The sequence below is a fragment of the Egretta garzetta genome, unplaced genomic scaffold, assembly GCF_000687185.1.
Source record: "Egretta garzetta isolate BGI_Z169 unplaced genomic scaffold, ASM68718v1 scaffold447, whole genome shotgun sequence".
NCBI lineage: Eukaryota > Metazoa > Chordata > Aves > Pelecaniformes > Ardeidae > Egretta > Egretta garzetta.
In genome coordinates this window covers 1944064-1955697 of record NW_009260397.1, presented here as the reverse complement: position 1 = coordinate 1955697, position 11634 = coordinate 1944064, and positions in this window count along the sequence as shown.

Genomic DNA, 11634 nt, shown 5'->3' with positions numbered 1-11634 from the left:
AGCTGCAGAGATAATCAAATGCTGTACCAAACAAACTGCTGAAAGATGAAAACTCATGTGTTTCAATGATATGGCATGGAACATAACCTAGCTAAGCAGATCCTGTAATTAGGAAAGTACCAGCTTACACTCATATCCTCCTCCTGCTTAGGCATCCCACCATGGGTAGGTTGCCCTGCTGGTCATGGCTTCTGAGTTCCTTGCGCTGGGCTGAGTGTGTTTTTTCCATGGAGTTTGGTGCACTGCTATTTTGTGTCCTCGATGCAAAGGCTCTTTTTTGCTTCTTTCTTGTTAGTGGTTATATCTTGCCTCACATAAGGACCATTGGCCTCTGAGCTCCAAGGCTGGAGCTGTTTCTCCTGCATTAAGCTCTTACACAACAGCCATCCTCTCGAGCAGGCTGTATGGTGGTGTAAAGCAGGTCCTTTCCCATGACTAATGAATAGTTGGGACAGCATGAAGCACTGATGGGGCACGGTTACAGCGCTGCAGCTGTAACCCTTTGCACCCACCATGGGGGATAGCCACCATTGGAGCCTGCCTCCAGCATCACCGTCCCCGTGGCATCAAAGCTCCACTGCAACTCAGCCTTTCCCAGCACCATGGTTTCTGCACGCTCTCCCCAGGGCTGGAACAGGCAGGCTTATATGCACCAGTTAATTTTCTTTTTTTACGCCTCCAGCCTCTCTGCAGATAATTTTTTTTTTTTAACTCAGAAATACATTTGTTGCAAGTCAGATGCCAACAGCTCCCAGTGCCAAGAAGATGCAGTGCTCCTTCTGCTTGCTCTGTTTTCCTGTGAACTTTATCAGTTTTTGCTTGTTTCTCTGTGACCTTTGGAGCCCATTCAAAGTCATCTGCCTTTTGCTTTGATTTAATTTAAGTCCAGTGCATGTTGCCAGCTGATTTGTTGCCTGTTTTTACACATCGCCAGCAAATCACCACCTCTTCATATTGTTTAGACAGTCATCAAATCTGGGCTTGCCAGCTCTTTTTGTTAATGGGCTAGGAGGGATTGTTACGTTTAGCTGATGTGTCCAGAAAGGGACCAGGGAGCTGCTTAATTACAGCTAACAAATCTTTAAAGCCTAATGTGGGACTTTTATGGACGGAGCAAGGTCTGGCCTGTGTTGTGGACCCAAGGTCTGCCTGCGTGTCTGAGGTACTCATTTTTCCGCTGATTAGCAGGGTACTTCAGCTACTCCAAGCACTGGCTCCACTGTGCTGGAAATGTATCCCTCAAGTTGTTGCGCCAGATTTGGCTTGTTCTGGGATGGAGACAGTTTTTATTGTAGAGCCGGGTGGGACCTCCTGGGTCCCCTCCTACAGCTGGTCCCAGTTACAGGCAGCCTGGGATCAATGGGAGGTGAAGGAGCCTGGTGGCTTGTAGCTCTGGTTATTCCTGCAGTGTTAGCAAGAGCTAGGGTGGACATGGGAGCCCCAGGTGAGGTGGAGTCCATAGGCCCTGTTCAGGCTCAGCTCCCAGCACCACACAGCCCACAGAGTGCTGCTTTCATGTCTGGAAGCCTCCATGTTTTTCATGTATTCCTCAGGAGAGCTATATTGAGGCCCATTTGTGGTGAAAGGCGTGAGTACTTTCTCCATGACTTCTGTATGTTTTTCTGCACACTTGTCTGTGTTGCCTTTACAGCTCCAGGTATCGTGCTTGATGGCTCGTTTAAGACCAAGATTTCCTTTGTGGGCCAGGAGTAAAATTCATATTTCCTTCCAATATAGAAGACAGTCAGAAGGGGAAGGCATAGCACAGTTGACCAAAATCCAGACTCATTTGGGCACCATGGGCATCCCCCACTGCATCAGTGAGGACCCAAGCTATATATTTATTTCTTGAAACACAGACATGGTGTACATAGCTTTAAACTATTCTGACTCCATTTTCTCTGTATGGGTCCCCAAGTCCCTAAAGAAGATGATTTAAAGAGATAAGTGCTTACTGGTGGGATGTAACTGTGATGATTTTACATAGCACAGTGGGTGTAGTGTTTTCAAAGGTGGCCTGCATGCTTCTTGGGCTCTCCACAGAGGTTTAACTTCTGTTCTTTCTCCTTTTGTTGGTTCCCCTCCCATAAATCACCAGAAGGAAAACATGTGGTGGGGAAAGCCAGTGGCAACCCTTAAATGAAAAGTAACCCATGATTAAAAAAAGATAGTGTAAACAAAACCAGCTTTTTCAAGTGCCCTTCTTCCCAGAGGCATGCCCTGCAAATGCTAACAAACAGGGCTGGCCTGAAAAAGAAAAGCAGGAGCAGCACATTTACAGGTAGATGCTCAGGTCAGTGCAAAACCTAGTAAAATCAGATCTTGCCCTGCAAGCATCTGTCCCTTGCTTAACACCACAGGCAAGTCCAGCACCTGAAGGAAGTGGGGCAGTTTATAGGCTTAGCCTATATGAGGCTGAGGGCTTTATTTGCTGTCCTGCATTCAAGCCTTGCAGTATAAAGATCGGCACGGGGTTGTGGGCCATGTGTGGCAGAGAGGCTCCCTCAAAGAGGGCTAAGCTGCACTGGGAACCCAAAAACTCAGGGTGCCTCTCACCCTGCCAATCCACTGCCACAAAACTGCTCGCAACCTATGTATGAGCAACAGTGGGGATGGGGGCTCCAACCCCCGCTTGTTCTGCATAGCTCAGCACCCCCTCAGGGCTGCACAGCCAAATACTGGGGGAACTTTAATGTTCCTCCAAGCCACCAGATCAGCCAAACAGGCTGCAGGGGTCAGGGACTAGTCCTGGCTTGGCTTCGATATGTTCTCTCGAGTGCTATCTGAATCCCAAATGCTCCATGTCTGCAGTTACGTATCTGATCCAGATTGAAGCTCGCTTGCTTGCACAGCCTTGCAAGAGAGAGCTCAGTTCAAGCTCACTAACTTAATGTTTGCCAAGGGTTTTCATTTTGCACTGAGATCTATGCTGCTACCATCACCCACGATGCCAAGTCAGCCCACACGTCCTCCTGCCAGCCATGGAGTCACGCGCTCTGAAGCAACGCCTGGTAATACCCCATCTGGAGGGTTACAAACCCCAGAGAGGACAGCCGCTTACATGTCCCAGGGAGCCCGGCACAGCCAGCCTGCACGGTTTACAGCGTGTTGCAGGCACATCTCAAACTTCTCATGAAAGGCAAAGGAAAAAGGTACCACCAGAGCCCTGGGGCTAGAAAGCAGCCTGGGACAGGCCCATCTCTTGCTGTTCCAGTGCCCACGTGTGGCCAAGCCCTGAATCTTTTCCTCTTTTGCTTTGTTGCATCTAAGTGCAGAGCAAACACTTTGCAAAGAAAGCAAGTGTCCTCTGCTGGCTGTAAGCAAAAAATGCATGTGGTGATACCCTGGCTAGGGACAGCGCTGGAGTAGGGATATGTGCTGTGGAGTTTGTGACCTGACTTTGTTTTAAAGATGGATGATAAATCAACCGTGAAATGGAGCTGCAAGCTGGCGGCTCACAGCATGCAGCATGGACAAAGGAGGGGGGTCAGGGTCTCTGTGCCTTTGGGCCGCGGGTGCAGGGCAGGGTGCAGCCCTTCTCCTTCACAGCCTCATTGCTGAGGGGGGAACCCCAAGTGGGTCCCCCAGTACAGCCCAAGTAAGGCCTGAGATGGTGGAGGCTGGAAGGGGGCAGCTGCACAAGAGGGGCAGGAGATCAGAGATGTCCAAGGCACCAGAGCAGAGTAACTCTTCACCAGCACGAAGCACATTTTGGGCAGTGCCTGCAGAAAGGACATAAGAGCAGGGGCCAGAATCCAGCATGCATTTATTCTCTGTGTTTCTGAAATAATCCCTCGGAGATCAATGGGGTTTCACATCTTTCCCCATCTGTTCTTAATCTGTTCACTTGACAGATGCCAAACCACCATACCCCGTATGGAAAAACACAAAACAAAATACAAAGCCTTGTATCTCCACTGTTTTTATTCAGAAATGTTCCCCTGAGCTTGGCTCTGTTCATGCCCCAGGCGTGTGTGGAGGCCCAGGGAGGAACCTGCACCGGGGACAGATCTGCTGTCAGCAGGGTTTTCACAGCAAGGCCCAGAGAAGGGGTGGCCAGGGCACAGACTGTATCTGATGGAGCAGCTTTTTGTTTATGCAAACCCAATGACTCAGGTTGCTGATTATCTGCTGCTGGCATCCCTCTGCTGCCAAGAAGCCTCTACCAACATCTTGTTCCTTTTGTTCCAGGCCCTGCAGACTTGTACAGCCAGAGACAGTCCCGGCCAGGCAGGAGGTGGGCAGAGAGAAGGGAACTGCCTTGCTGAAGGTCACAGAGCAGATAAGGCCAGGAGGAAAAATAGTACCCTGAACCCCCCAAAGGCTCCAGTCAGTTGGTCAAGCAGCTTCTCATCCCAATGTTATCTCAAGAGTTCATCCCTGCAAAATCTGTTGAGGATGTGAGCAACACCATTTTAATGGTACCCATGAATACTTTATTTAAGGCTGAGACTTGGTGACTGCAGCACTATTATTATCAGTGCCTGGACCAAACCATCTCTGGTAATAAATAATGCAGGATAACTCCCAACATCTAAAATTATTCTATCCTAAGCTGTTCCCATCCTCATCCTATCGATCAGAAGGTCTGAGCTCATACAGTAAATGGACTCCAACTTTCTTCTTTCCAAATACTGAACCCGGCTCTTTTCAGGACACTGCCATGTAATTTACAGCTCTATCACCAGCTCTGTAATAGCTGCCAGGTTCTTTGGAGTCCTTTGAAAGTGAAGACAATAAAAAGATATGAGCCGAGACTGACCACAAGTTTCATGTCTGCAGATTCCTATGTGCCTTTTTTGGTCTTTTCAGCAAGCTAATGGAAATCAATTCTGTATCTCCAAGGCAAGATGATGAGGTTTGAGAGTTCCCCTGACTAGTAACAACAGAGAATTGACACAGCTCTACAGCAGCCAAATGCCAGCACATCTCTACAGCTTAACTTTACCGCTAGCCTCAGGTAAGAGAGGGAAAGGAGAGATTTCCTCTTTGCATATAATTTGCTTAATCAATCTGAAACACAATCCTGCCAGTCTCAAAACAGGTTTGAAACAGTGAGTTAAGCACCTGTGCAATTTGTCTGTTACTCCAAGAACGGGGTATTTACATAAGGTTTGGATGAGCAAAAAGGAAGGCTAGGAAAAGATTCAGCAGGTCTGATAGGAGAGGGAAAATGGCACTGTCTTGGGCTGTTAACATCACAGCATGCCCTGCTCTGTTCAGACACTGTTTCACACCAGCCCAAGCTATGTTAATTTAATAAATGAAAACATCCTGTGCCTCCACAGTTTGGCAAAGGTAGGATTTGGGGTGAAGATCTCCTTTGCTTACTCTGCATGTTTTGCCAGTATCCCCCAACTCCCTGAAATGTCAAGAGAAAGATCAACAGAGTGAAACATAATCTCAAAGAGAAACACAACGTTTTTTAAAATGTCCTCACAGCAGCAATCATAATAAAAATACAAACCTGAGGTTTGTAAAAATCTAGCAATAAAACCACAGACATCTTTACAACTCCCAGATACATGGTGCTCCCCGGCAGCAAGCGCAAAAACCCTCCCAGATGCAAGAAGCAAAACTATAACTGTGGAACAGACCTAATTGTTTTACAGCCTGCAAACAAAAAGGCCACACATGACATCAATTCACAGGTCATTACCAGTCACCATCAGGGAAGATAAAACAAAATCCCTTCCTTTTTCCTCACCTAGAGATCATGGAGCAGCTGAGTTGTATGGAGGTGGAATGCTACACTTACAGGCAAGCGTGTGGTTTAGGTTCGTAAAGCAAGCTCAGATCTTTCTGCTGTTTCCTAGTCGTTTAAAGCTCTTTTCTTTGCAAGGCAGATTATAGGCATCTGTACTTCCCTAGCTAACAGTAAGCGTGTGCTGTTCCGTGGGAATAGAGATCATCCCTCTTAAAATGTGAGGCAGGCCCTCGGGCAACGTAGCTCAGCTTCCCAGTGTGCTCTGGCAGCTTAGTTAATATTTCCATGCCTTGAATTTCCCATTGGCAAAAGATATCCTGTATTTCTCCCACTCTTTGTCCAGCAAGGTTTAAAGTTCTTCATGTGGGCGCTGCTTATTATGAGGAGGCAATGGAGGACTGTGGCAGCGGAGGGCTAGTTGTGTGCAAGGTGATCGGACTCGCCTGAGCATAGAGCAGGATTATAAAGCATAGAGCGTGGTTGGCAGAGGACTTTCTGGACCTCCTGCAATTGTTTAGCCTAGAACTTTCTTACGTGCTTGAATTTACTCTTGGGTATAGCCAGGATTTTGAATTGTCCCCCTGTTTGCGTGTATTTCTGGGGGAGGCAGGCATCAGCTTGCTGAGATGATGGTTCTGATTCAGCTATTGACAACTGCGGTGACTTGTCTTTTCCTCTGTCTGCCGTGGAAATGAACCCATGTGGTAGCAATGATGGGAAATTACTCAGAAAGAAAAAAAAGTTCAATGTAGGCCAGGCTAAAAAGTCCAGAGTAAACACAGCCTCAGCCTAGTACCATTCAACTGTCAAGTCACATTGCAGTAAGTTTCTTGATGCTGATAATTTAACAATTCTTTGGCCCAAGGGTACATCTCCCACTGCAAATCTGCTTCGTCAAAGCTGCTTTATCACTGACCTGAAAGGAAGCAATCATGGCTTGTGTGTAAATGTATGTGAGGAGAGTTAATGCATGGTAATAGCTACAGCTCAGCCAGCCAGCCTGAAAAAACGGACAAGGTTCTGTATGTGTGTTTTGCTCCCTGAATGTAGAGGTCGCTGGCCTTTTTCCTGATGATCTCTGACAGAATACAGTAGGCAGAGCCTCGGCGTACATATATAAAGATGTCAGTGATCACTTGTATACTTAGACTAGATTTTTATTTTAGTTTTTTTATAAAAGTCTTAAAAAAAACAAAAGAAAATGCAGATGTCACAGGTCTTTTTTTTTTTGCACTAGCAAAAATGTTCGTTCTCCTCCTCTGATTTCTAGGATATTCACATTTGTCTGTCGTCTTTTGACTTGTAATTGAAAGGTGAGAACTGGTTTTGCCCTTGTTAGGATATGTGCAATCACAAAATTCTGGCTAACGTGCATCTCATGAATTAATGCTGAAAAATAATGGATTTTCTAAGAGGCTGGTCAGTGAAGTGGAGATAAGGGAGCTGACTGAGTAAGGGGCTGATGCCTTCTCCCAGCCAGCAGTTGTAGCAATGTCTTACATTCAGAGAGTAGGTCAATTCACTTGTGCATTTAATGGATGAGATAAGGGCAGCTTGCACTAAATAAGCTTTCTGGGCAATGTATGATATCAGGGATGCAAAATCCTTCTGGCATCCTTCCTGCATGCACTTCCAGAGCAAGGCCTGGCAGATCTATTTGCAGATGATGCTCCCTTGTACTAAAAACAAACTCTGATGCTCCTGAGCATCCTGCTATAAAGCAAATGACCGCTAAGGCAATGCGGGCCAATGTGCTGCCTTTGGGAGACAGCTGACTACGCTCTCCTCAGCACCGTTTCATCAGTAGCAAGCCATGCTGCAGCAGATACAAGGATCTCCATGTTGTGCCTCCCTCCGTGCGCAGAGACGCATGTGCAGTTCACAGCAGCCCACTCCCATCTTCTGCTCCTCCAGCCCCATATGTCAGGCCAGATTAGGTTTCTCCTAGATCCTGACCTGCTTTCTCCAGTTCTGCTCCTCAATAGATGTCTGAGCCTCAGTTTCAGCACTTGTCATCAGATGTCACTTGTTCTGCAGCAGGAGGCTTCTTCTTGCACCAGGAACCCCACTGGCCTAAGTGTTGTGCAAACAATGGAAAAACAATAACTAAAAACAGTCTGTGCCTTAAGGAGCTGACAGCATCTCCCGTATTTCTTCCAGCTTCTGTAAATAAATCCTCGGTAATGTCACTGTTCTTCAGGGGACGATAAAAGAAACTGTCGTCACTCCCTGACACTGACTGTTCCTGCCATTCACTAAGCTTTCCCCTCCCTCTCCCATGCAGGGAGAAATTTGTTAAAAATTAGATCTCATCTGATGACTGCTAATTATCTTAGAAGGTGTTGGTAAAGATGCAGTGAAGACAGTGCTCAAGAACAGCCCTGCGGGAGGATCGCTGGCTTGGCCAGTGTCGCTGCTCAGAATTAGGCCTTGGGTATTTTAACTGATGCTTCTTCAATAGGATGTCTGATAGCAAAAGTACTAAATAAGGATTAGTATAGAAATGTCTCTATATACACACACACTTATGTACGTTTGGTTCTGATTTTTAAAATCTTCCCTTTTGGAACGGGGAGGGATCACATCACCCTTCAGATTTTGGCATTTTGGTTCAATTTCATCCTGGCTCCTGTTCCCTGCCCCAAGCTCTGGGAAAGACTCTGCCCAATAACTTTCCCCTTGTCCTACCCGCAGCGCACCACTGTTGAGAGCAGAGTACTCGCGTGACAACCTGCAGGCTGCCTGCTTGCCAGGAGAGACAGCCGCTCCAGCACCATCTCCTTCCCGACGGGGTGAATGTGAAGCTAATCCCAGATTCTCATCTCAGCCACAGTGATCTAATTAATAGTAGCTCTTTTGGCTTTAGAGGGTGGAGGGTGTCTGGATTTAGATCTGCATTACCAGAAGCAAAACCTGGCCAGCTGTGCATGTTGATCTTGCAGATGCACGGCAAAGAGGAACAACATCCGTATGCAGTGACACAGGAGAGGTGATGAACCTTTTCTGCTTCCAGCTCTGCAGCCAGCTGCTCTCTCCTGTCCCCGTTATCTGTGCTCTTTAAAAAACAAAGCAAGCAAAAGAAAACAAGGGGAGACATGCACCTTAAAAGCCAAGAGCCAGCAAGAGTGGGAAGAAGCACTGCCTCTAACGTCCTGGAAAATCTCTGTCCCTGCTCCTAGTAGAGCCTGGAGAGCAAACCAAAGAAAAGCACCTGAGACAAAACACAGGATGGGATCAGCCTTGCCCTAACCTCTTCCTAATATCTTCCTGCGCTCATCTCCTGTTAACTAATTAGCAGGGACTTTTTAAAGTATGCATGGCCTCTCCACCGAGTACACACCGATTTCCACTCATCCTCTTACCTGGTGTCTCTCTCTGTCCCCAGACAGAACATAAGGAGGAGAAGAGCCCAGAACTGGTATGGGCAGGCAGGAGCTGCTCCTGCTGCTGTGGGTGCTGCTGGGAGCCCTCCTTCCTCCACAGGCGTTACACTGTCTGCCCAGGCTTTGCAGCCACTTGATTTATTTCTATATATAAACTTTGGAGATGCTTCGTGTGCGCAACATGGCACATTTCCAATGCAGCCAGGCCAGCCTGTGGAGGGCATGTGGGGCTACATGGCAGGGGATCAGAGCAATTCTTCAGCTGGTCCTGAGACAGACTGGCCAACCTGCGACTCTCTGCTTAGCAACAAGGTCCTGGCAATCCGTACAGATGATTGCAGCCCAGTAAATCCGGGCAAATCCACCCGTGCAAGGAGTTCCCCGCTCTGCAGAGCTGGGCCATATGGCTGAAGAATAAGCCATGAAGGGACAGAAGTCTTTGAACCAAAGTCCAGGACTCAGAGGTCCTCAGATCTGGAGTCTGCTTGCTGGAATTTCTGCCTGATCCTGTCAAATCATGGGAGTCAAGAAATCTGGATTTTATCTCAGCTTCTCCATGGATTTTCTGTCTGGCCCTGGGGTGGTTTCTTAGAATCTTTGAAAGGATGCCTGCCATTTTCACAGACAGTTGTAACTGCAGCAAGCACTGATAATTACCCTAGAGGTACAACCCACAGGCAACACAGGGCCTTAAGGACTGCTGCACATCATACCATAGCTTTTTGTGATCTCTGATTTTGGTGGAGCATAAAGAATGTGAGATATTACTGTAAGATGCTCAGATCTCAGAGCCCTGCATTTGTACTTTGATGGATTGGGGATTTGAATTTCTGGGGAAAAACCCCTTGGCTGTCTCCAAAGTTCAGGAGTCATGGTCAGGGCCAGACCTTCCTCCAGCCCAGCTCCGTGCAAAGAGCAGTCACTGGGCTATAATTAACTGTATGACACAGCACCCTCCTTTTCAGGATTTTAAAGAGCTTTGCAGATATTAGTGACACATAATTACCATGCTCGCAGCACCTTGCAAGACAAAGATATTCCCATTTTGAACATGAAGAAAGTAGAGCAGCTCAGCGGGCCGCTCACCTGGTGAGGGGCAGCAGATGCTGCTGCTGAAGCAGAGCAGCCTTGTAGAGGATGACAAACTGGGGTGACATTTGCAGGCTGAAACTTCACAGAACCGAAAACTTCAGAGAAGCCAGGGGGACACAGAAAAAATGCTTAGGGACTATTTCAGTTTTAGTTCTGAATGAATGTATTTTCATCCCTTTGTTTCCAACAGGTTCTCCTTACATGGGTTACAGGGGTCTGTCTCTGGTGGATGAATGTCACACCTTAAGGCCAGTTAACAAAAAGCACTTTCTTTCCAACAACACAGCTGGGGGTTTTTCCTTCAGCTGTGTTGGGTTATTGGGGATCCATAGCGAATGTAACATCCTTCTGTCTTTCCTGCTGGGATGACTCGAATAGCAAATGCATTTCCCTTTTTGGCACAGGTCTTAACTGAATCAGCTTCTTGGACTAGTTCATCGCCTAAGGGGATCCTAAATTAAGAGTCCACATTTTGTATAAAAAGCTGGATGGATCTGAGATAAAATGGAAGGAAAATCATGACCAGGAGAGGTCTATGTCTGCCTGACACCGCAAGCCGGTATTTGAGTTCGGCCTTGCTTTGCGGAGCTGCTGCACAGGGATGGCCCGAAGGAGGGGTTGATGGGGCATGGGGAGAGCAGTGTCCCAGGTGGGGGGTGCCCTGAGGATGCTGCTCACACCCCCCACGCTGTGGGACCCAGCAGCCTGCCCCCTCCCGCTGCAGGGCCTTTCTCCATCCCTGCTGGTACATTTAAATCTCCTCCTGGACCAGTCTTTTCACTTCTAAATGCCCGTGTAAAGCTGGCCGTCTTTGGGTTTAGCTTTGACCATCAACTAAGAAGCTCTCTTAAAATTGTGTCTATGTTGTGCTTCATTTTCCCCAGTTTTAGGAACTGCGAGGTACAAAGTACATGTAGATCCGTTCTTTGTTTCCTTGCACGCAACAGAATCGCACTGTGGATCCACCAGCTTGCAGCTTAATGTTGAATTTGATATTGCTTCAGGCCTGCAATAGTTATCTGTGTTTGGTATGATACTTCTTTTCCCTCAGAACAGTATTCTAACATTTAGAAACCTTAAGCGGCTTTTTCTGTTGGCTGCTTTAAAAAAATCACATTTCTGTCTCTTGATTTTGAAGACCCTTAGAATGAAGTATTTCCATTACAAACACAGAGAAGACACTGGGCCCAAAGGTGCGTGCAAGATAAATCTTTTGGGGGTTTTCCTCTGTGTGCCATTCACAGGGGCAACGTCCCGGTCGTGGGCAGGTCCCCGATTGCCCTAACCGTCCCGTACTCATGAGCTGTGTGGGAATTCCTGCGCGCGTCCGCAATCTGGCGATGATGCCGCGCGGCGTGATCCTCCCCGTGGCTTTGCGCAGTAAACACCGATGTGCAAAGGACACCGGAGCGCCTGTGGCTGCGCACCCAGGGCCCGCCTGGCCGCGCTCAC